Genomic DNA, 20,842 nt, shown 5'->3' on the forward strand with positions numbered 1-20,842 from the left:
TGTCACCAGTGGTCTTGGGCCGAGTCTCTAAATGCCTCTCTACCATCTCAGCCTCGATGTGTCCTCGCCACCTCAAACTCAATATTTCCAAAATGGAATTACTTATATTCCCACCAGCCAAGAACAGTTACCAACCTGATATCTCCATAACTGTTGACAATATGACAATTTACCTTACCCCACAAGGTCGTTGTCAAGGGGTCATCTTCGACACTGAACTGTCCTTTGTTACCCACATTCAATCAGTCTCCAAATCATGTTACATGTGTAGAAATATGCTCCAGTGCTGGGATGACTTCTCCGGTCCCAGCAGCGGAGCAGGAAGGATGGCGCCCCCAGCATGCCCCAGAAGCTGATTTTGCCCGTCGGAAGCCAATCCCAGTTCCTGAATGGGCATCCAATAGGAGGCAGCCATGGCGGTCCCATCAGCACCCGCTCCGCTGCCTTCCACCCTGCCCCTGGCATCTGACATCAGATGTCGGCGGGGATTCAAATAGAAAGCGCCAGGACACGAGGGATATGAATTCAGAAGTGGCTCCAGAAGATGACAGGAGTGATGGTGATGGATAGGATGAGCGGATGAGTGGACATAGTGGTCAAGAGGAGAGACCCCCGGTGGCCACACCAGAAGAAGCTCCGCAGGTAAGGATGGGCCATCGGCAGGAAGAGGAAGCAGCAGTAGACTGGAGATGCCTCCCGAGAGTGGAAAGCAAAAAGAGCTGGTGAAGCTCCCTCCTGGGGGGCTATCCCAACTACAAGTAAGTGGCCGGTGGCCACCAACCCCTGAAGACCCCCTAGGCCACCAGGGTTCGGGCACTAGGCCCATGGCTCATGTTCAGGCCCATCTGGCCTGCGAGGAAAGTAGTCGTGCCCCCTTGGCCCATTGACAAGTACAGCCGGACCCTCCTGGCCCGTGGGCAGGAGGTCCAGAGCCAGCACCGCGCCACAAGGTTTCAGGCATCAGGCCCGGTCAGCAGGAGCAGGCCCTTCTGGCCTGTGGGGGCTATAATCGGGCCCTCTTGGCCCGGGGCAATTGTGAGTCGGGTCCTCCTGGCCCATGGGCCCTAGGTCCAGGCAGAGGCGTAACTATAAATTTTGCTCCCCCCTGCCAAAAAATTTACTGCGCCCCCCTCCACACACACACACATGGCATTTCGGTAAGGCATATATATATATGTATATATATATATATATATATACACACATGAGTATATATATATTCACAATGTACAGATGGAGCGCGTTTCAGCCAGTGCTGGGACTCACCAGAATGCCCCTGCTAGCGAGCTGGCGCTCCATCTGACTGGGACGCGCAAGCATCCCACACGCACGTGCGTCCCTTTTTGTAGGCGGCAGGGGACTTGAACCCTGCCCGTCTCCTCTTCAGGGAGACGTGCAGGTTTAGGGGGGAGCGGAAAGGTGGGATCAGGCGGCATGGAGCACTGTAGTAAGGGAACGCACGCGCATCTCGTGTGCGCACGTTCCCTTCTGGCGGCTGGCAAATCTACCGCCAGGCCCTGCAAGAATGATGGGCACTCCATATGTATATATATATATATATATATATATATATATAAATATATATATATATATATAGACACATACAGATGGAGTGCCAGTCATTCTTGCAGAGGATGGCGGTAGATTCGCCAGCCGCCAGCCCCCGGAAGATGCGTGTGCGTACCCTAACTACGGTGCTCCATGCCGCCTGATCCCACCTATACAGTATATATATATACACTTTTTTAATAGTACTGGTGTATAAAAAACAAACCTCTTATTAACAATTTTGTCACTAGGTGGGACGACTTTCTCTCTCCTGTTCCCTCACTTTCTCTCTTCTGTTCTTCCCTCCTGCGGGCTTCCCAGCTCCTCTCCAGGCTCCAGCGTGTGACACACATAGGAGCAGTTGAAGCTGAGGTAGGGACCAGCAGACACTGCTGCTTCCCCTGCCTCAGTCTGACACTACAAGGCCACGCCCCCGGCCAGCCACCCCCCTCCCATTGGATATCTCGCCCGCCCGTCAATTTTTTTATTTATTTTTTTACAGATCCATCATGGCCGCGCCCGCGCCTACTCTGCAAGCGCACGGGCAGCGGCGGGAGGCATGGCAGGTGGCACCCTAAGCAGCAGCAGTCGCATACTGTGTAGTGTGCGCAGCCGGACACTCATTTATCCCCGACCCCGCCCCCGCTGCCCGCAGTAACTATTCTCTGCCACAGTGCCACTAAAGTCCAGCACCCACGCAGCCCCTGCTCCCCCAAGCAGCAACGGGGGCTGCCTTACGGTATCTCCGCCACTGCCTCCAGGCCTGAGGGACAGCCAAACAGGCCTCTGGTCTGCAGTAGGCCCAAGGGCACAAGTACTGCAATGGTGGCTACCGTGGTGTGGCTGGGAGCAGCCAGAGGGTGTTGTGCCGTGATTGTCTTGCATACTGTGTTTGTACTGTGGATTTCTTTCTGGTAATTTCACTGTCTGTTAACTCACGCAATCATGTCCCTTTCCAGAGTGTGTTCGTTACAGGTCAGGTGTTGTGGCCCCAGGTTGTGCGGGCACTAGGCCCCAGGTTGTGCGAGCGCTAGGCCGTGGTATCTTCTGATCTGGTGCTAGGCTGCAGGTTACGCATGACGGCTTCAGGCCGCAGGTTGCGTGGTCGCTATGCTGTGGTATCTTCTCATTCAGCGATTGGCCGCAGGTTGCGTAAGACGGTATACTGCTGCAGGTTTCGCGGGCATGAAGCCACAGGTGAGTTTGAGTATTACACTGCCCTAGGAAGCAGGAGGTTACTTGTGTTCATTTCTACGTGCCGGTACCAGTATGCTCAATGAGTCAGGGGAACGGTAGAAAGCTGGTGAGTATAATCTGTGTTGCGTCTGTTTGTTGTGTTATTCGTTCTCTTTCCCCTCCCCTGGAGCGTTTCCACAAGCGGGTGCAACCAGCCTGAGGACAGTAGTGCCTGTGATGAGCATCCCCTCCCCCCATAGTGGGACTCTCCACCCTCATTTATTTTATAGGTAATGTCGCATCGGAGCCCAGCAGAGCAAGAGGGGAGTTCCGGGACCATCGTCGTCCCGATGGTGAGAGGCGGAGGGCAGCAAGGTGAGTAAGTGCAGAGAGTGTTGGCGCAGGCCATGCCTCCGTGCCTCTTACACATGCATCTAAAAAAAATATACAAAATACGACCCTATCTCACACAAGATACTACTAAATCTCTTGTCCATGTACTCATTATATCCCGCATTGATTACTGCAATAGTCTCCTAACTGGTCTTCCCAAGAAGAGACTCTCGCAACTGCAATCCATTCTTAATGCTGTTGCTAGGCTGATATTTGTAGCAAGACGCTCAGGGGTAGATTTATAATAACGGCGCCTATCGCGCCGCTATAACAGTTCCTGCTTTGCCTCATTAGCGAGGCAAAGCAGGAGGGGACACCGACAAGATCTATTAAGATCTTGCCGCCGGAGTGGGGGAGCGCTAACTCCTCCCTCCGGCGATGTCCCTCCTGGAGACAGCGCATCAGTTAATACTGATGCGCCATCTCCTTCCCCCCCTGGTCGGCTGACTGCGCATGCGCGGGATCTCGCTAGTCTCGCGATATCCCAGCGCAGCTGAGCGCCAGCAGCAGGGACAGCGCTGTCCCTGCTGTTAGGTATAGGGCATCGCCGCCTGCAGCTGGCGAAGTCGCCAGCTGCAGGCGGCGGAACGGTCAGCGATGCTGACCGTTCATAAATCTGGCAGGAGGCAGGGCGCAGTGCAAAATATCGCCCCTGCGCTATGCCTCCTGCCCCACACCGCCGGCGTTAGAGTAAACGCTCGGCGGGTGTGATAGATCAGGGGAAGCATTATCCCCTGCTATAACGCACGGGGATAGCGCAGTTTCCCCTGATCACCATATAATAAATCTACCCCTCATTGTCTGAATCCGCTCTGCCAGTTCCTCCATTGGTTGCCTGTATTTTACCGTATTCAATATAAAATATTCTACCCACATATAAAGCTATTAACCATAATGTACCACCATATACTGTATCTCTTTATGTATCTCAGCACAAGATCTGCGTCTCTCTTCTGCACTGATCACCAGCTCCCATTCACTATTACAGGACTTAATCTGGCTGCTCCCACCCTATGGAAAGCCCTTCCATGCACAAATAAGACTCTGTACTAGCCTCCAAACTTTGAAACGTTCCCTGAAAACTCACCTCTTAATGCAAGCCTATCATATTTAAGTTCTACACGCATAACCCTCTGAGGTACTTATGTATTGTATAGCATTTCTTCTGAACTTGCAACTTGGTGGGACTGCTATGCTATTACTGGTGCCTGTCCTTGTGTTTCCCTCCTATGTCCCTATAGAATGTAAGCTTGCAGCAGGGCCCTCCTACCTCTAAGTCTGTCTGTTGTTACCCAGTTTGTTTTATCACTGTCTACAATTGTAAAGTGCAATAGAATCTGCTGTGCTGTATAAGAAACAGTGGGCGAGATTTAGTGGGTTTACCATTTATAGCAAAATGCAAATTTTTCTCAAATCGCCCTATATCGCCGTTTTTTTATATCACATTTTTTTACAGAAATCGCGTATTTAATGGCTGGCATAATGCCGCATGAAAAGTGCGATATATGGCGATATACGGCGATATGGTGTGAATTGAGTCGATGTGATACGCCATAAAAGTGCGTTTTCCAGGTTAGGTCATGTGCGTATTTGTGGCCAACCAGAATGCGATTTACACCAATACACCTGATCAGCCCATACAACATGCTAATCTATTGGCCCACCTTAGTCCCTTGCAATACGCATCACACCCCCTATATAAAGGGGCGCAGACGCCATTTTACCCTTTGAAAGGGAGTAAGGCGTTTGAGATGGAGAGGAGAGGAGGAGTGATAAGGTGCAGAGGAGGCAGAGGGACAGCCAGCTTGGGCCCAAACACCCCAACCACTGGGAGAGGTAGGGGAGTGAGAGGCATCACTGCCAAAGGCAGGACAGGGAGAGCCAGCATGCTCCCAGCAAGAGCTGCGCCAGGGAGAGGCCACATGGTGGAAGCTGTGCAGGTGGCTATGGAGGATGAGGAGGAAGCAGGCACAAGACGTGTGTCCTCACAGGAGGAACAGAGTGCCAGGCACACAGAGGAGGAGCTGCAGGAGGGAGATTTTTCAGAGGTGGACTGGCCTCTGTAGGAGGAAGATGAAGCAGACTTGGAGGTGCTGGGGGAAGAAACAGGACAGGAGGAGGAGGAGGGTGAGCCTGAAAATGTGGAGGAGGAGGATGATGCAGCTCGTACAGCTAGTGGGAGGAAAGTCAGGTTCTCATATGAGGAGAATATGGCCCTGGTGCGTGCACTCTTGCCCCTGTATGACCGCCTACTTGGTCCTCACCATCACCGCACAAGTGTGGCAAGAAAGAAGGGGATGTGGGACAATATCACATCCGCGGTAAATGCAGTCAGCACACACAAGAGGAGTGTGCTCAATGTCAAAAAATGATATAATGACATCAAGCGCCTCCTCAAAGCCAAGCTTGCCCTGGAGAAGAAAGAGGCCTGTCTCACAGGAGCAGGGGCGGGCTGGGCCGGGGGGCAGAGTGCCATATGCCCCCCGGGCCGTTTACCCACTCACTGGCTGCAGGCCACGCTGGATCAGCTCCTCCAGCCCTCCTGCGCTGGCCGCGGCTTCCAGAACACGCCGCGGCCATGTTCTGGAAGCCGCGGCCAGTGCAGGAAGGCTGGAGGAGCTGATCCAGCGTGGCCCGCAGCCAGTGGGTGGGTAAGCGCTCCCCCCCCCTCCCCGCAGCATATGTGTTCCTGGCACTCTGTGGGGGCATATGTGCCTCTGGCACTCTGTGGGGGCATATGTGCCTCTGGCACTCTGTGGGGGCATATGTGCCTCTGGCACTCTGTGGGGGCATATGTGCCTCTGGCACTCTGTGGGGGCAAATGTGCCTCTGGCACTCTGTGGGGGCAAATGTGCCTCTGGCACTCTGTGGGGGCATATGTGCCTCTGGCACTCTGTGGGGGCATATGTGCCTCTGGCACTCTGGGGGCATATCTGGCACTGTGGAGGAATATGTGTATTTGGCACTGTGGTGGAATATCTGGCACTGTGGCGGCATATGTGCCTGGCACTGTGGGGGCATATCTGGCACTGTGGGGGCATATGTGTATTTGGCACTGTGGCGGAATATCTGGCACTGTGGGGGCATATCTGGCACTGTGGGGGCATATCTGGCACTGTGGGGGCATATGTGTATTTGGCACTGTGGCGGAATATCTGGCACTGTGGGGGCATATCTGGCACTGTGGACATCACATTGTGTGGTGTAATGGGCATCATGGTATGGGGCGTAATGGGCATTACGGTGTGGAGAGCATTGGGTAATTGCCATCACAGTATGGGGTGTAATGGGCATCAAGGTGTGCGGCATAATGTGTAATTAGCATCACAGTGTGCGGTGTATTGAGTAATTAGCATAGCCGTTTTAGGCGTAATGTGTAACTGGCATCATGGTGTTCAGCATAATGTGTAATTGGCATTACGGCATGTGGCTTTATGTTTAATGGGTATTACAAGGTTCGCTAAAATGTGCAATCTGCAGGTAGACAATACAATCATGGTACAGGCCACGTCCCCTTATGATAGGCCACGCCCCTAATTTTCCTGCGCACCTTCGGCGCGCAAAAGCATTCTGTCTACCGTAAAGTTGGCAGATTATGGGCCAGTGCTCTGGACTTGCCCCTAGGCTAAAAGTTGCAAGCCAGCCCCTGCACAGGAGGTGCACCTAGGCAGCAAGTCAGCTTTAAGGCCTATGAGAGGCTGCAACACCGAATAATCCCACCGGAGGTGCTTCCCGGCATCCACATTGCCGATACAGACAGGCCCCCCACTCCTCCGCCAACTGGTAAGTGTCCACACATGTCAACTTCACATTTTGCTATGTCATGTGCGCATGCAATTATGGTGGTATGCTTTATGTGTCCAATAGATTTCTGTGTGTGCAACTACATATCCCAGCAAAAACACATGTTGCTAGGTTTCATTGCTAAATAATGGACTGTGCATTTTGCTGGGTTATGTAGTTCCACAGAACCAATTAATGTGTGCTGTCCTTATCACTGTATGGGCTGCAGTGTAGATGATTGTTAATCCATATCAATCCTCTGGGTAGTTGGAAAAGCACTTTACAGTCACTTTTACATGTGTAATCTGATGATCTTTCCTGGTAGTAGCAAGTGGAGGAAAAATATCGTGCACAGTCATAATACTTAAATAACCACTTCAGTTAAAAGTCATCAAATTCCGTATGTAATCATATCAGAAGACAAATGTTCTTTTTTTGTAAAGTTTTTATCTGCATAGTTGGAAAAGTGCCAGTTAGGTGCAAATGTTCTTAATGGAAAATGTCTTCTTCTTTCAAACAGCTCGATCTCTGGAGTCCCAGCCTGCTGTTGAGCGACATCATCCGATTGTTCCCAATGTCCAGTCTGCAGGTGAAATATACTGTTACACAAACAAATTGCACATTTCACACATGGCTGTCCCCACCACAGTAGCCTGTGCCAATGCATGCACAATGCATGAGCAACACCTCACCATTCCAACTAAGGTATCATGACCCACCATACACTAATCTGCATAGCATACTTACCACTGTTATCTCATTTGTAGGACCTTCACAACCGATGCCAGAACCCACAGATCCCATGCAAAATATGGACGACATGAGTGAAATCATCGTGGAGACGGTGCCATCGTTGGAACCTGCACAAAACCAATCACACCCAGTCAATGAGGCCCCCTATACGCAGTCACATAGGCAGCAGCCCCCAATCATTGCAGCCACCAACACTCCCACTAGTGCGGAGGAGTTGGCGCAATCCATCCATCTTTTCAAAGGGAAACAAATATATTTTATGGAGATGCAGACCACCCAACTAGAAACCGTTAAGGGGTATGTGCGTAACATAGCTCTGCAAATGAGACGAATTTCCCAAAGTGTGCGTGCTAATGTAGGGACACAAATTCGTCTTGTCTCCACATTAGACACACGCTTATCAGAAATTGGCCAAGCCATTCAGGGCCAAACTACTAATTTTAGAGCACTAAATGCCAATATGGTTGAACAGACCCAAGCTATTAATGGCCAAACAACTGCGTTGATGTCCCTACAAACGCAACTCAGCCTCAGTGCAACTAGTTTGTTAGGTCAGCACCAAACTACATCTACGCAAAGTAGTAGTGTGTCCTCCACACCCATGAGTGGGTCCCCCACTACTTCCCCACGTCGTAGTATCCGTACTAGGGGTGGTGGTGCCACTAGTGGTAAGGGTGCTAATACCCGGGCTCTAGGCAAAAATGTTTAATGTTGTGTGCATTTACATGTGTATCATGTGCTGTTTTTTTTCCAACACTCATGCAGTGAATGGTCATGTTAAATTTTTATATGGTATGGGCTATGCCTAAATGTTTCAGCAAGTAAAAATTATTTGCAGCCAGCAAACTTGTTGTCATTCTTTACAAATGATTACCCACACTGTTCTTTTATGTATTGTCAAATAGTGACATTTTAGCAGCCACGGGACTTTGGGTTGTGTGTGCTTATTTGTCATGGAATCTTCAGGAAATAGTGACATTTGAGGGGGATAAGCATTGGGAATTGCATACTGTATGTAGCCGCCACTTGTTTTGGTAAATTTCAACCACCTCAGATCAATGATCCATGTCACCTCCATCCATAAAGCTGATGTTAATTAGCATTTTCAATCATTTGTACAAATAGAAAACTACAGTACTTACTTTACATTGTTATAGTTGTTATCATGTTGGAGTGACGTGGCTGGGGACGCTGCCGGGCAGCGTCCCAAGTCTCACTCTGAGACGGAGCGTCGGGACGTTGCCAGGCAACGTCCCCGAGCTTCCGTCCGACGGCCGCGAGCGCGCGCGCCTGACGTCAGTCAGGCGCCGCGAAAATTAAATAAATAGCCGGCGTCTGCTGGGCACAGACGCCGGTTATAGCTTTTGCTTTCTGAAGCATATTGCTTGTGACTCCCGGGCCCCGTGGTCCTTGGTCCTCGGTTTCTTGGCTGAAGTACTCTGCTTCAGCCATCTTGGTGTTCCAGCCTGTCTTTGATATTCCAGCGGTGCTCATTCCCAGCCTGTTCCTGGAGTTCTCAGCTGCTTTCCATCCTCAGCCTGTGAGCCTGCATCGGACTCACAGTCTCCATCCTCCGTGTGTCACGTAAGTGCTCCAGTGGAGCCCTGGTCTTTCTTTTTCAGGTCCGCTGGCCCTCCGTGGCTTTGCCCCTCCGTGGGCTAGTTATTTGTGTCCACTCTTGTGTCTCTTTATCCCCTTAGTTCTTGTCAGGATATATTCTGTTACCCCTTGTATGTCATTAGATTTCTGTTTAGGCAGGAGTATCTTTTCCTCCTCTGGATTCCTGCTTTGGGGAGTCACTGTCCCTCTGGTGTGTCTTCTTGGGGACTCCCTTCCATCAGCTGGTGTCTGCGACTTGGTCGCTCTCCCGTCTTGGCCCGGTGCCGGCAGTTAGGGACCATTCCCCAGCTAGGTCCAATAGTTAGCTGGTCCTCTTGGGTTACCCCGTGGCGATCGCTTTCCCCTTGTCTCTACATAAGACCTGGCTGCATCGGGGTTGGAGCGGGCCTAACTTGCTCCTTCGGACGCGGCGGGCCCAGGTGAAGCCTAGCTCTGCAGGGGTTTGCCATCTGCCTCGGGGACTCAACTGAGTGAGTGTAGTACCCGCTGTGGCCGTCCTAACCGGCGGTCCCGGCTACGGGCTCACGCCTGATCTCCTTGTCTTCTGTAACCAGCCATTGTCTCCAGCGCCCAGGCAAGGGCATCATAACATTATAACCGGCCCGAAAAAGACAGATTACATTAGTCTGAAAACTTTGTGGGGTGATTTATTTGGTGATCTTGTATTATGAGTACTACTCCCCAGACTTTTTCTGATAAGCTTCAAGGGCTCACTCAGATGGTGCGGGAATTGTCTTTGAAAGTAGCCTCCCAAGAGCAAAGGATGCGGCCCCCAGAGCCAGGGGGTTCAGACCCCAAAATGAACCTACCAGATCGGTTCTCTGGGGATCGCAAAAACTTTTTTAATTTTCGAGAGAGCTGCAAGTTGTATTTTTGGCTCAAACCACGCTCTTTCACGTCCGAGGCCCAGCGTATTGGACTTGTAATATCTTTGCTCCAGGGTGACCCCCAGACCTGGGCCTTTGGACTGCCTTCGGACAGCCCAGCTTTGACCTTGTTAGACAATTTCTTTAGTTCTCTTGGGTTGTTGTATGATGACCCCGACCGTGAAGCCTCAGCAGAGACTCATCTTAGGGCCCTTAAGCAAGGGAAAGACCCAGCTGAGGCTTATTGTACAGAGTTCCGCCGATGGGCAAATGATTGCGGATGGAACGATCCGGCGTTACGCAGTCAATTTCGTTGCGGTCTGGCTGACGAAATTAAAGATTGCCTTATTCAATACCCGGCACTGAAAACTCTGGACAAATTAATGGAATTAGCCATTAAGATTGACCGTCGCCTCCGTGAGCGGAGGTCTGAACGGGGCTCTATCACTCGGGTGGTTCCCTATGTTCCGGTGACCCCTGAGGAAAGCGAGGAGCCTATGCAACTGTCACGGCTAAAGGGCTGGATGGAGTCGTGTGGTGCACAGGAACCGGAGACGGACCAGGAGGAGTAGGATTGAAACGTGCAGGTTTAATAACGGATTTCATAAATGATAAACTTCACTCAAATACTTCTTTAAGTGACAGTTGGAATAAATTAAATAGAGTCCAGCACAATACTAATAATGGGCAGGGAAATCTGGAAACGTATACGTGGTGAGCCAGAGTACATAGATGAGGATCCGGAAGGGGGTTGATTTGATGACAGAAGAAATGGATCCGGATGACTGAAAGATGATGGAATGAATGAGTTGTATGAAGGAGGACAGTGGGAAGCTGTGCAGGGTAATTCTGGGACACAAGCAGGAACAAGCACTAGGTAGGACTTGCAGCATTGGTGTCAGGAGCAAACTTCCTTGTAGCAAGATGCAGGGAGCAAGGCACCAGAGTCAGGAGAGAAAGAGCCAGGATCCGGGAATCAGCTAGGAGTTGTGAATGACTCCAAAGACTCATTGCACTGACACTGAACAGCCTAGGCAGATCCCCTATATCCCCAGGGGATGGCTGCCATTGGCTGTCAGCACAGGATGAGGAGGGAACCTCCACTCTGGGCTAATCTGTCTCCTGCCCTCAACCAAGATGGCGACGCCGGCCTCCCGGCACTACTACTGCTGCCATCCCTACCCAGAGCTGCCGCTACCCGCACACCGCAGACCGGAGCCTGCACACGCTAGCCGGCGGCGGGCGCGGACGGGTGAGTACTGTACCCGCCGCGCTCCGTCGCGGCTACGTGTGACAGTACCCCCCCTTTTCAGGGTGACCCCAGGGCGCCTATGGGCCTTGTGCGGATTTCTCTGGAGAAATTGCTTTACCAGTTTTGGAGCGTGCAAATCAATGGAATCCACCCAAGAGTTCTCTTCGGGACCAAACCCAACCCATTCCACCAGATACTGGGTACGAGAATTGCGGCAACGAGAGTCTATAATGCGTCTTACCTCGAATTCAGCCCCACTTTCGGAGTTAATCTTGGGCGGTTTGGGAATCTTCTTTTGATAAGAGTTCAACCTTAAAGGCTTGAGGAGGGACACATGGAAGGAATTCGAAATCCTTAGGGAAGGAGGAAGTTGAAGTCTATAAGCGACAGGATTAATGACTTGGATGATAGGGTATGGCCCAATGAACCGGGGAGCCAGCTTCATAGAGGGCAGACGGAGGCGTATATGGCGGGTAGACAGCCATACCCGGTCTCCGACTTTCAATCTGGGCGCTGCCCTTCTTTTCCTGTCTGCCATCCTCTTGTATCGGGCGGAAGATTTAAGAAGAGCGGTGTGGACATCCGACCAGATTTTAGCAAAGCGTTGTAATGAAGTGGTTGCTGCAGGAACTTCGGAAGAGGATAATTCTGAGAAATCCGGAGATCGTGGATGTTTGCCGAATACTGTAAAGAAGGGGGTGGTTCCGGAGGAAGAGTGATAGGAGTTGTTATGCATATATTCTGCCCACGGGAGAAGATCCACCCAGTCATCTTGGGAAGACGAGACAAACAGTCGGATAAAGGCCTCCAAGTCTTGATTCACCCGTTCTGTCTGGCCGTTGGTCTGGGGATGAAAGGCAGTGGAAAACTTGAGTTTGACCTGTACCGCGGCACAGAGAGCTCTCCAGAACTTTGCAACGAACTGTACTCCGCGGTCGGATACAATCTCTTTGGGCAGTCCGTGAAGTTTAAAAATGGTTGAGATGAATAGCTGAGCCAGTACTGGAGCAGAGGGGAGACCTTTTAGTGGGAAAAAATGGACCATTTTCGAGAATCGGTCGACCACTACCCAGATTGCGGTATGACCTTTTGAGGGAGGTAGTTCGCAAATGAAGTCCATTGACAGATGGGTCCATGGTTCTGTGGGAATGGTTAGAGGGCGGAGAGGACCAGCGGGAGTTGTTCTGGGCACTTTATGCTGAGCACATCTTACACAAGAGGCAACGAAGTTGGTTACGTCGTGGCGGATGGTTGGCCACCAATAAGAACGTGACAGGAACATCAAGGTCTTTTGTGCTCCTGCGTGCCCTGCGAAGCGGGAAGAATGTGCCCATGACAATATTTTCTTGCGAAGTTCGGGGGGAACGAACGTTTTACCTGGAGGAGGAGATGGCTGTACGGTTACTTGGGCGAAGACCAGCGGATCGAGGATTGGACGAGGAGGTGTCTCTAGGTCAGAGGTCGTCTCAAAGGAGCGGGATAGAGCGTCTGCCTTAGTATTCGTGGTTCCAGGTCGGAATTTAATTTGGAAATCAAAGCGTTCAAAAAACATGGCCCAACGGGCTTGGCGGGCAGTAAGGCACTGAGCCTGTTTAAGAAAGGACAGATTTTTGTGGTCTGAATACACGGTGATCTTATGTCGTGCCCCCTCCAGAAGGTATCGCCACTCCTCTAACGCAGTTTTGACTGCAAGCAACTCCTGTTCCCTGATGGGGTAATTCTTCTCTGCTGGGAGGAATTTTTTGGAGAGGAAGGCACAAGGGTGTAATTCTTGATCCTCACCTTTTTGTGACAAGATGGCCCCGATCCCTTCCGAGGATGCGTCCACCTCGAGAATGAAGGGCCTGTCGAGGTCTGGTTGGAGGAGGATTGGTGCCGTCATGAATGCTCTCTTTAACTGCTGGAAGGCAGAGGATGCTTCTGGCGACCATCGGCTTGGATCAGCTCCCTTGCAAGTGAGAGCAGTGAGGGGAGCAGCGATAGTAGAGAAGTTCCGGATAAATCGCCGGTAATAGTTTGAGAACCCTAGGAATCTCTGAATTCCTTTGAGTGTTGTGGGGGCTGCCCAGTCTTGGATGGCTCTCACCTTCTCTGGGTCCATTTCTATCCCAGTGGCGGAGAGAATGTGACCCAAGAATGGAATGGACGTGACCTCAAAAACGCACTTTTCCAACTTGCAGAACAGTTGATTTTGGCGAAGACGTCGTAGGACTTCGGACACTGTCTGTCTGTGAAGTTGGAGATTTGGAGAGAAGATGAGTATATCGTCTAGATAGACTACGATGGAGTGGTACAGCAAGTCCCGAAAGATATCATTTACAAACTGTTGGAAGACAGCGGGGGCGTTACAAAGGCCGAAGGGCATCACCAGGTATTCATAGTGGCCGTCGCGCGTGTTAAAAGCCGTCTTCCACTCGTCACCTGGACGGATCCGGATCAAATTGTAGGCCCCTCGCAGGTCCAATTTAGTAAAGATTGCTGCCCCTCTGATCTTGTCGAATAGTTCTGCGATAAGGGGTAAGGGATAGCGGTTTTTAATGGTGATGTCGTTCAGGCCCCTATAGTCGATACATGGCCGAAGACCGCCATCTTTCTTTTTCACAAAGAAAAACCCGGCCCCGGCCGGAGAAGTAGATGGTCGAATGAAACCTTTGTTTAAGTTCTCTTGAATGTACGAGGACATGGCCTCAGTCTCAGGTAGCGACAGGGGATAGATGCGGCCACGAGGAGGGAATTTCCCGGCCACCAGCTCTATCGGGCAGTCCCAAGGACGGTGAGGAGGCAGGGTGTCGGCACCACCTTTACTGAATACATCTGTAAATGAACGATATGGTGCGGGTATCGACAAGGGTGGAGCTGAAGAGGATGAAGGACAGTTACCCTCACGTTGTGGATGGGTCTGGTAGACCGGAAGGATCTGAGGAATGCAAGTAGACTGGCAATCTGTTCCCCAGGCCTTGACCTCCATATTGGTCCAATCGATGTGTGGGTTATGTTTGGAGAGCCAGGGAAGGCCCAGGACCATTTGGTGTGAGGACTGTGGAAGAATGAAGAATTCGAGGGTCTCTTGATGTAGAGCTCCTATGAGCAGTGTCACCGGGGTGGTCTGATGGGTGATTTGTCCACTACGAATTCGACTCCCATCCACTGCAGTGAGGACCAGCGAGTGATCCAGGGGTTGCACAGGCAGGGCATGTTGGGTAACAAAAGAAGAAGAAAGGAAGTTTCCCGCTGCTCCAGAGTCCAATAGGGCCTGAACTCTTTTTCTCCCTTGGGGACACACAAGGGTAACCGGAATGGTGGAATCAGAAGAAGAGGGAGATGGAAGCAAGACTCCTAATCGGACCTCCCTCGGGGAGATTAGGAGCGGTCGTTTCCCGGCCGCAGCGGGCAGGAAGCCAATAAGTGAGCTGAGGAGCCACAGTACATGCATAGATTCTCTCGCCGTCTTCGGGACTTCTCTTCGAGAGAGAGACGGGAGCGGTTGATTTGCATGGGCTCATCTGTTGACACCGCAGGAGGCGGGGTTGGTTTGGAGGCTGGTGCGACATTGGAAGGAAATCGAGGGCGAAGGCGATCAGAGCGATTCCTCTCAAGTTGGCGTTCTTGGAGTCGCAGATCGACTTTGTTACATAATGAAATGAGTTCAGCCAGGGTGGAAGGAGAATCGCGAGTTGCTAACTCGTCCTTGATGCGCCCGGCTAGGCCGTTCCAGAAGGCAGAAACGAGAGCCTCTTCGTTCCATCTGAGTTCGGAAGCCAGGGTTTGAAATTGTACGACATATTGTCCCACTGGGCGACTGCCCTGACGAATCCTTAGGATCTCCGTGGCTGCGGAGGACACTCTGCCAGGCTCGTCGAAGATGCGACGGAAGGAGGCCACAAATTCTTCATAGTTATTGAGGATGGGATCCGCACGCTCCCAAAGGGGGGACACCCACTCCAGGGCTGGACCCGCCAGTAGGGACACGATGTAAGCCACACGAGTCTTGGGAGAGGGGAAATTGGAAGGCTGGAGGGTAAAATGGACGTCACATTGATTCAGGAATCCTCGACACCCCCTCGGGGACCCGTCATATTTACTGGGGGTTGACAGGTGTAGCTGGTGAGGAGCAGCTGGCCCAGGGGGAGCAGCAGGGGCCGAAGCTCCGGAGGTTGGTGCTGCTGAAACTGAGGGAGCCGCCTGAGGTGATGACAAGGTCTGGAGAAATTGAGCCACTTGACGCTGGGTAGTCTCTACTTGTTCCAATCGAGCCATGATGCCTTGAAAAACATCCGTCATGGAGGCCTGTGCTTCACCCGATTCCATCGGGTCAGTGCAAACTGTCACGGCTAAAGGGCTGGATGGAGTCGTGTGGTGCACAGGAACCGGAGACGGACCAGGAGGAGTAGGATTGAAACGTGCAGGTTTAATAACGGATTTCATAAGCAGCACTTATGACAATGAATAAGACACAATGGTATAAAAAAAGTAACAAATTTTACTAAAATGGGTGTACACAGTATGACATGTATATATAACAAAAAAAAAACACAGTAAGGGGAAAGGTGGGTAATAAAAGTAAACTGGAATTAACGAGATTAAAAGGTGAATGTCCCCGCCTCAATGGACAATACTGGAAGGGTAAGTACTTTTCCTTGTTTAGAAGAATGGGTAAGTGCACATTACCAATGGAAGACTCTGGATCCTTTCAAATAAAGATGTAGAGCTGGAAGTCCTCACAATGTATGCAGTGATTTGATGTATTGCCGCTGGAGGTGTAGAGGGTCGCTCAGTGTGTTCCAGTCCTCTTTTTGGGGTGTGAGAACTGATGTAGGTAGGTTGAGGCGGGGACATTCACCTTTTAATCTCGTTAATTCCAGTTTACTTTTATTACCCACCTTTCCCCTTACTGTGTTTTTTTTGGTTATATATACATGTAATACTGTGTACACCCATTTTAGTAAAATTAGTTATTTTTTATACCATTGTGTCTTATTCATTGTCATAAGCGCTGCTTAAACTCGCCTGGTGCGAGTCCCTTTTCTTGTTTCTTCAAAGTGAGCAGTGACTACCCTCACATTAAAGCAGCTGCTTAAATTGCAGAGACAGCTCACTGTTAAGCGCCTGATTATTCCTAGTGAATACCTTTTTCTCCCCAGGGGATGAAACATCTCTTCGCCTCTTCAGTCCGAGAGCGGGTACCACAGCAGCCGGAAGCAGCGCGTCTGCCGGAGAGGATGCCGATGTCATCGCCGGGGACCAGGTGAGTAGGATTTCCTTCCTCAGGTACCCCTGTGGACTTCATCGGATCCTGGACCAGCCCCGGAACCCCAGGACAAGCCCCGGAACCAGGACCAAGGCCCCGGAACCGGACTCTTCTGCCCTGGAGCCCCGGAACCCCAGGACCAGCCCCGGAACCAGGACCAAGGCCCCGGAACCGGACTCTTCTGCCCTGGAGCCCCGGAGCCCGGACCCAGGATCCAGGGACCGACCTACGGGCTCAAGGTAGGTAAGTATCAGTGTGTGTGGGCTGTGTATGTATTAAACTTTTATTTTTCAGGGTGTCAGTGTGTTTTATTTAACTATTTTTTGTACTGTAGAACTACAAGTGCCAGCGGGCCCTATGTAGGAGGGAGACCAGTGCTGGATCCTGGATCGGTAAGTATGTTGGTGTAAAAGTGAGGTGTGTGTATGTGTATGTAATAAAGTTTTACTTTTCTGTGTGTGTGTTTTCTTTTAACATTCTTTTTACAGGTGGACTACAAGTCCCAGCGGGCCCATTAATGCCCCACATGCTGGGACTTGTGGTTCTCCAAGTCCCAGCATGCGGGGTAGGCTTGCTGGGACTCATAGTTCGCCAGTAGAAAACAATAGTTTATCTTCTTTTTTTTACACTATCCATCAGCCCGATGCCCACCGCCCAGGGGCATCGGGGACAGCCCCGGACTTTCAGCATGGGCTGGTAAGTCCTGGAGGGGGGGGAACCCTTCATTGGAGGGGTCCCCACTTCCCCAGGACCCCTGCCCATGCAGACCAGCCACGGGGATAATGCTTTGGCCGTGGGACCTTATATAATAAGTGTCCCCCGGCTGTGGCATTACCCTGCTGGCTGGTTGGGTCCGGTGCTGGTTATTAAAATACGGGGGACCCCTAGTCATTTTGTCCCCCGTATTTTGGGAACCAGCGCCGGACCTTGAGCCTGGTGCTGGTTTCATTAAATCAAGGGGACCCCTATTTGTCGGGGACCCTGATTTTATGTCACCAGCACCGGCTCAATGAGCCCGGGGCTGGTTATGCTCGGGTGGGGGACCCCACGCTCGTTTTTTTTTTTTACTTTTTTTTTTTTTTCATTTTTACACCAGAACCCTGTACAGAACATTGCGATCTGTGCAGGGTTCTGGCTAATTCGCCCATCTGAACCTGGTCTGATTTTTGGGCGAATTATAGTCACACTTTATACAAATCGCATACCATTAAATATGCGATTTGTATACTTTTCCATGTGAAAACATCTGGATGCGATGTGCTGCGAAAAGCAGCCATCGCATTTCCAGTGTGTCCAACTTGTTGCCAAAAATCGCATTTTTTTCACATTTTCGGAGCTCATTAAATATGCGAAAATGGAAAAAAATGCGATTTCGGCCGTTTTTGCGAAAAAAATAGCAAAAGTCTAATAATCTCATCCCATAGAATGTCACCCAATATTTCTTCCCGAGGGTTCCAAATGGACCCCAAGAAATTACAAGCCATTGTGGATTGGGTTCGGCCCACCAATTTAAAAGCAGTCCAGCGGTTCCATGGGTTCGCCAATTATTATAGGCGTTTTATTCATGCCTTTTCGTCCATTGTGGCACCCTTGGTGGCTCTGACCAAAAAAGGGGCGGATCCATCAGTATGGAGTCCTCAGGTAGAACAGGCCTTTAAGACTTTGAAGCAGGCCTTCATTTCGGCTCCAGTTCTTAAGCACCCCAATCCCGATCTGCCATTTGTGGTAGAAGTCGACGCCTCCGAAGTAGGGGCCGGGGCGGTTCTCTCTCAGAGAGATCCCGAGTCTTTACAATTCCACCCCTGTGCCTACATGTCCAGAAAATGTTCTCAGGCAGAGTCCAATTATGATGTGGGCAACAGGGAATTACTCGCCATTAAGTGGGCCTTTGACGAGTGGCGACAGGGGCTGGAGGGAGCTGTCCATCAGATTCTTGTCTTGACTGACCATAAGAACCTGCAATACATTGAGTCAGCCAAAAGACTGAACGCTCGCCAAGCCCGGTGGGCTCTCTTCTTTATGCGGTTTAATTTCATCATTTCATATATACCTGGATCAAAAAACATCAGAGCAGACGCTCTTTCCAGATGTTTCATTCCTCAACAGGAGAGTGGAATCAAGTTGGGGCCCATTGTTCCTACTTCCTGTATTCATGCCGGAGTGAGTCAGACCTTGGAGGCTCTTCTCCGGCAAGCTCAGGGACAAGCTCCAGCCCAAACTCCGGAGAATAGATTGTTCGTTCCCCCTTCATTAAGACGCAGAGTTTTGGCAGAATGCCATGACTCTAAGATTGCTGGTCACCCAGGAGTATATAAGACTCTTGCTCTGCTATCCCGTGTGGTCTGATGGCCAGGGACAACAAGGATTTTGTGTTGTCTTGTCCGGATTGTGCCCGACATAAGGTTCCATGTTCTCGACCATTTGGAGAATTGTTGCCCCTGTCCGTTCCAGGCAGGCCTTGGTCCCATTTGGCCATGGATTTTATTGTGGGTCTTCCAGTCTCGTCCCATTGTCAAGTCATTTGGGTCGTCATCGATAGATTTTCCGAGATGGCACACTTTGTGGCCTTAAGACAGTTACCCTCGGCTAAAGAACTGGCCACGCTATTCCTTCAGCACATTTTTCGTTTACACGGATTACCCAGTGATATCGTGTCCGACCGTGGTCCACAGTTTGTGGCACAGTTCTGGAGACTGTTCTGTACAGCCTTAAAAGTAAAGACCAGCCTCACTTCTGCGTTTCATCCACAGGCCAATGGGCAAACAGAGCGTCTAAATCAGTCTCTCAAACAGTATTTGAGGATCTTTGTTTCCAAATTGCAGAATGATTGGGTCAGCTTCCTGCCGTTGGCTGAATTTGCATATAATAACGCACATCATTCGGCTTCCAAGACCTCACCCTTCTTCACGGTCTATGGGTTCCATCCACGGGCTAACTCTTTGGGACCTGATGCCCCCGGTTCCTCCTCATCAGCTGCCTCTCGTCTCAGAGTCATATGGAAAAAGGTCCATTTGGCCCTTAAGGAAGCAACTTTCAGAGAGAAGGTATTTTCTGACAAATCGAGACGTCCCTGCCGTTTTAAGGTTGGTGACTAGGTGTGGCTATCCACCTGTAATATAAAGCTTCACCAACCATCGGCGAGATTGCGGCCTCTGTTCATTGGTCCTTTCCAGATTGTCAGGAGGGTTAATCCGGTAGCGTTCCGTCTTTCTCTACCTAAATCCCTCAGGATTACGAGTATCTTCCATGCTTCACTTCTTAAACCAGTGGTTTTTTCACAGAGATTTTCTCGCAGACTGAGAAATGGCTCCGCCCCAGTGATGGTGCAGGAGCAACAGGAGTTCTGTGTGGAGAGAATCCTTGATTCCAGACTCATGAGAGGTTCTTTGCAATTTATAGTACACCGGAGGGGGTTCGGTCCCGAGGAGAGGTCCTGGGTTTCGGATGGAGACTTACATTCGCCCAACCTAAAAAGGGTCTTCTTTCGACAATTTCCCAATAAACCCGGTGGAAAAGGGTTGTTAACCCTTCCTCAAGGGGGGTAATGTTGCACACCGCCGTCCGGGCTGCACACCCGGACGGACGGCGGATGCGGCGTGGAGTGACATGGCTGGGCCAGGCAACGTCCCCGAGCTTCCGTCCGATGGCCGCGAGCGCGAAAATTAAATAAATAGCCGGCGTCTGCTGGGCACAGACGCCGGTTATAGCTTTTGCTTTCTGAAGCATATTGCTTGTGACTCCCGGTCCCCGTGGTCCTTGGTCCTCGGTTTCTTGGCTGAAGTACTCCGCTTCAGCCATCTTGGTGTTCCAGCCTGTCTTTGATATTCCAGCGGTGCTCATTCCCAGCCTGTTCCTGGAGTTCTCAGCTGTGAGCCTGCATCGGACCCACAGTCTCCATCTTCCGTGGGTCATGTAAGTGCTCCAGTGGAGCCCTGGTCTTTCTTTTTCTGGTCCGCTGACCCTCCATGGCTTTGCCCCTCCGTGGGCTAGTTATTTGTGTCCACTCTTGTGTCTCTTTATCCCCTTGGTTCTTGTCAGGATATATTCTGTTACCCCTTGTATGTCATTAGATTTCTGTTTAGGCAGGAGTATCTTTTCCTCCTCCGGATTCCTGCTTTGGGGAGTCACTGTCCCTCTGGTGTGTCTTCTTGGGGACTCCCTTCCATCAGCTGGTGTCTGCGACTTGGTCGCTCTCCCGTCTTG

The sequence above is a fragment of the Crinia signifera genome, chromosome 19 (genome assembly GCF_055691185.1).
Source record: "Crinia signifera chromosome 19, ASM5569118v1, whole genome shotgun sequence".
Lineage (NCBI taxonomy): Eukaryota > Metazoa > Chordata > Amphibia > Anura > Myobatrachidae > Crinia > Crinia signifera.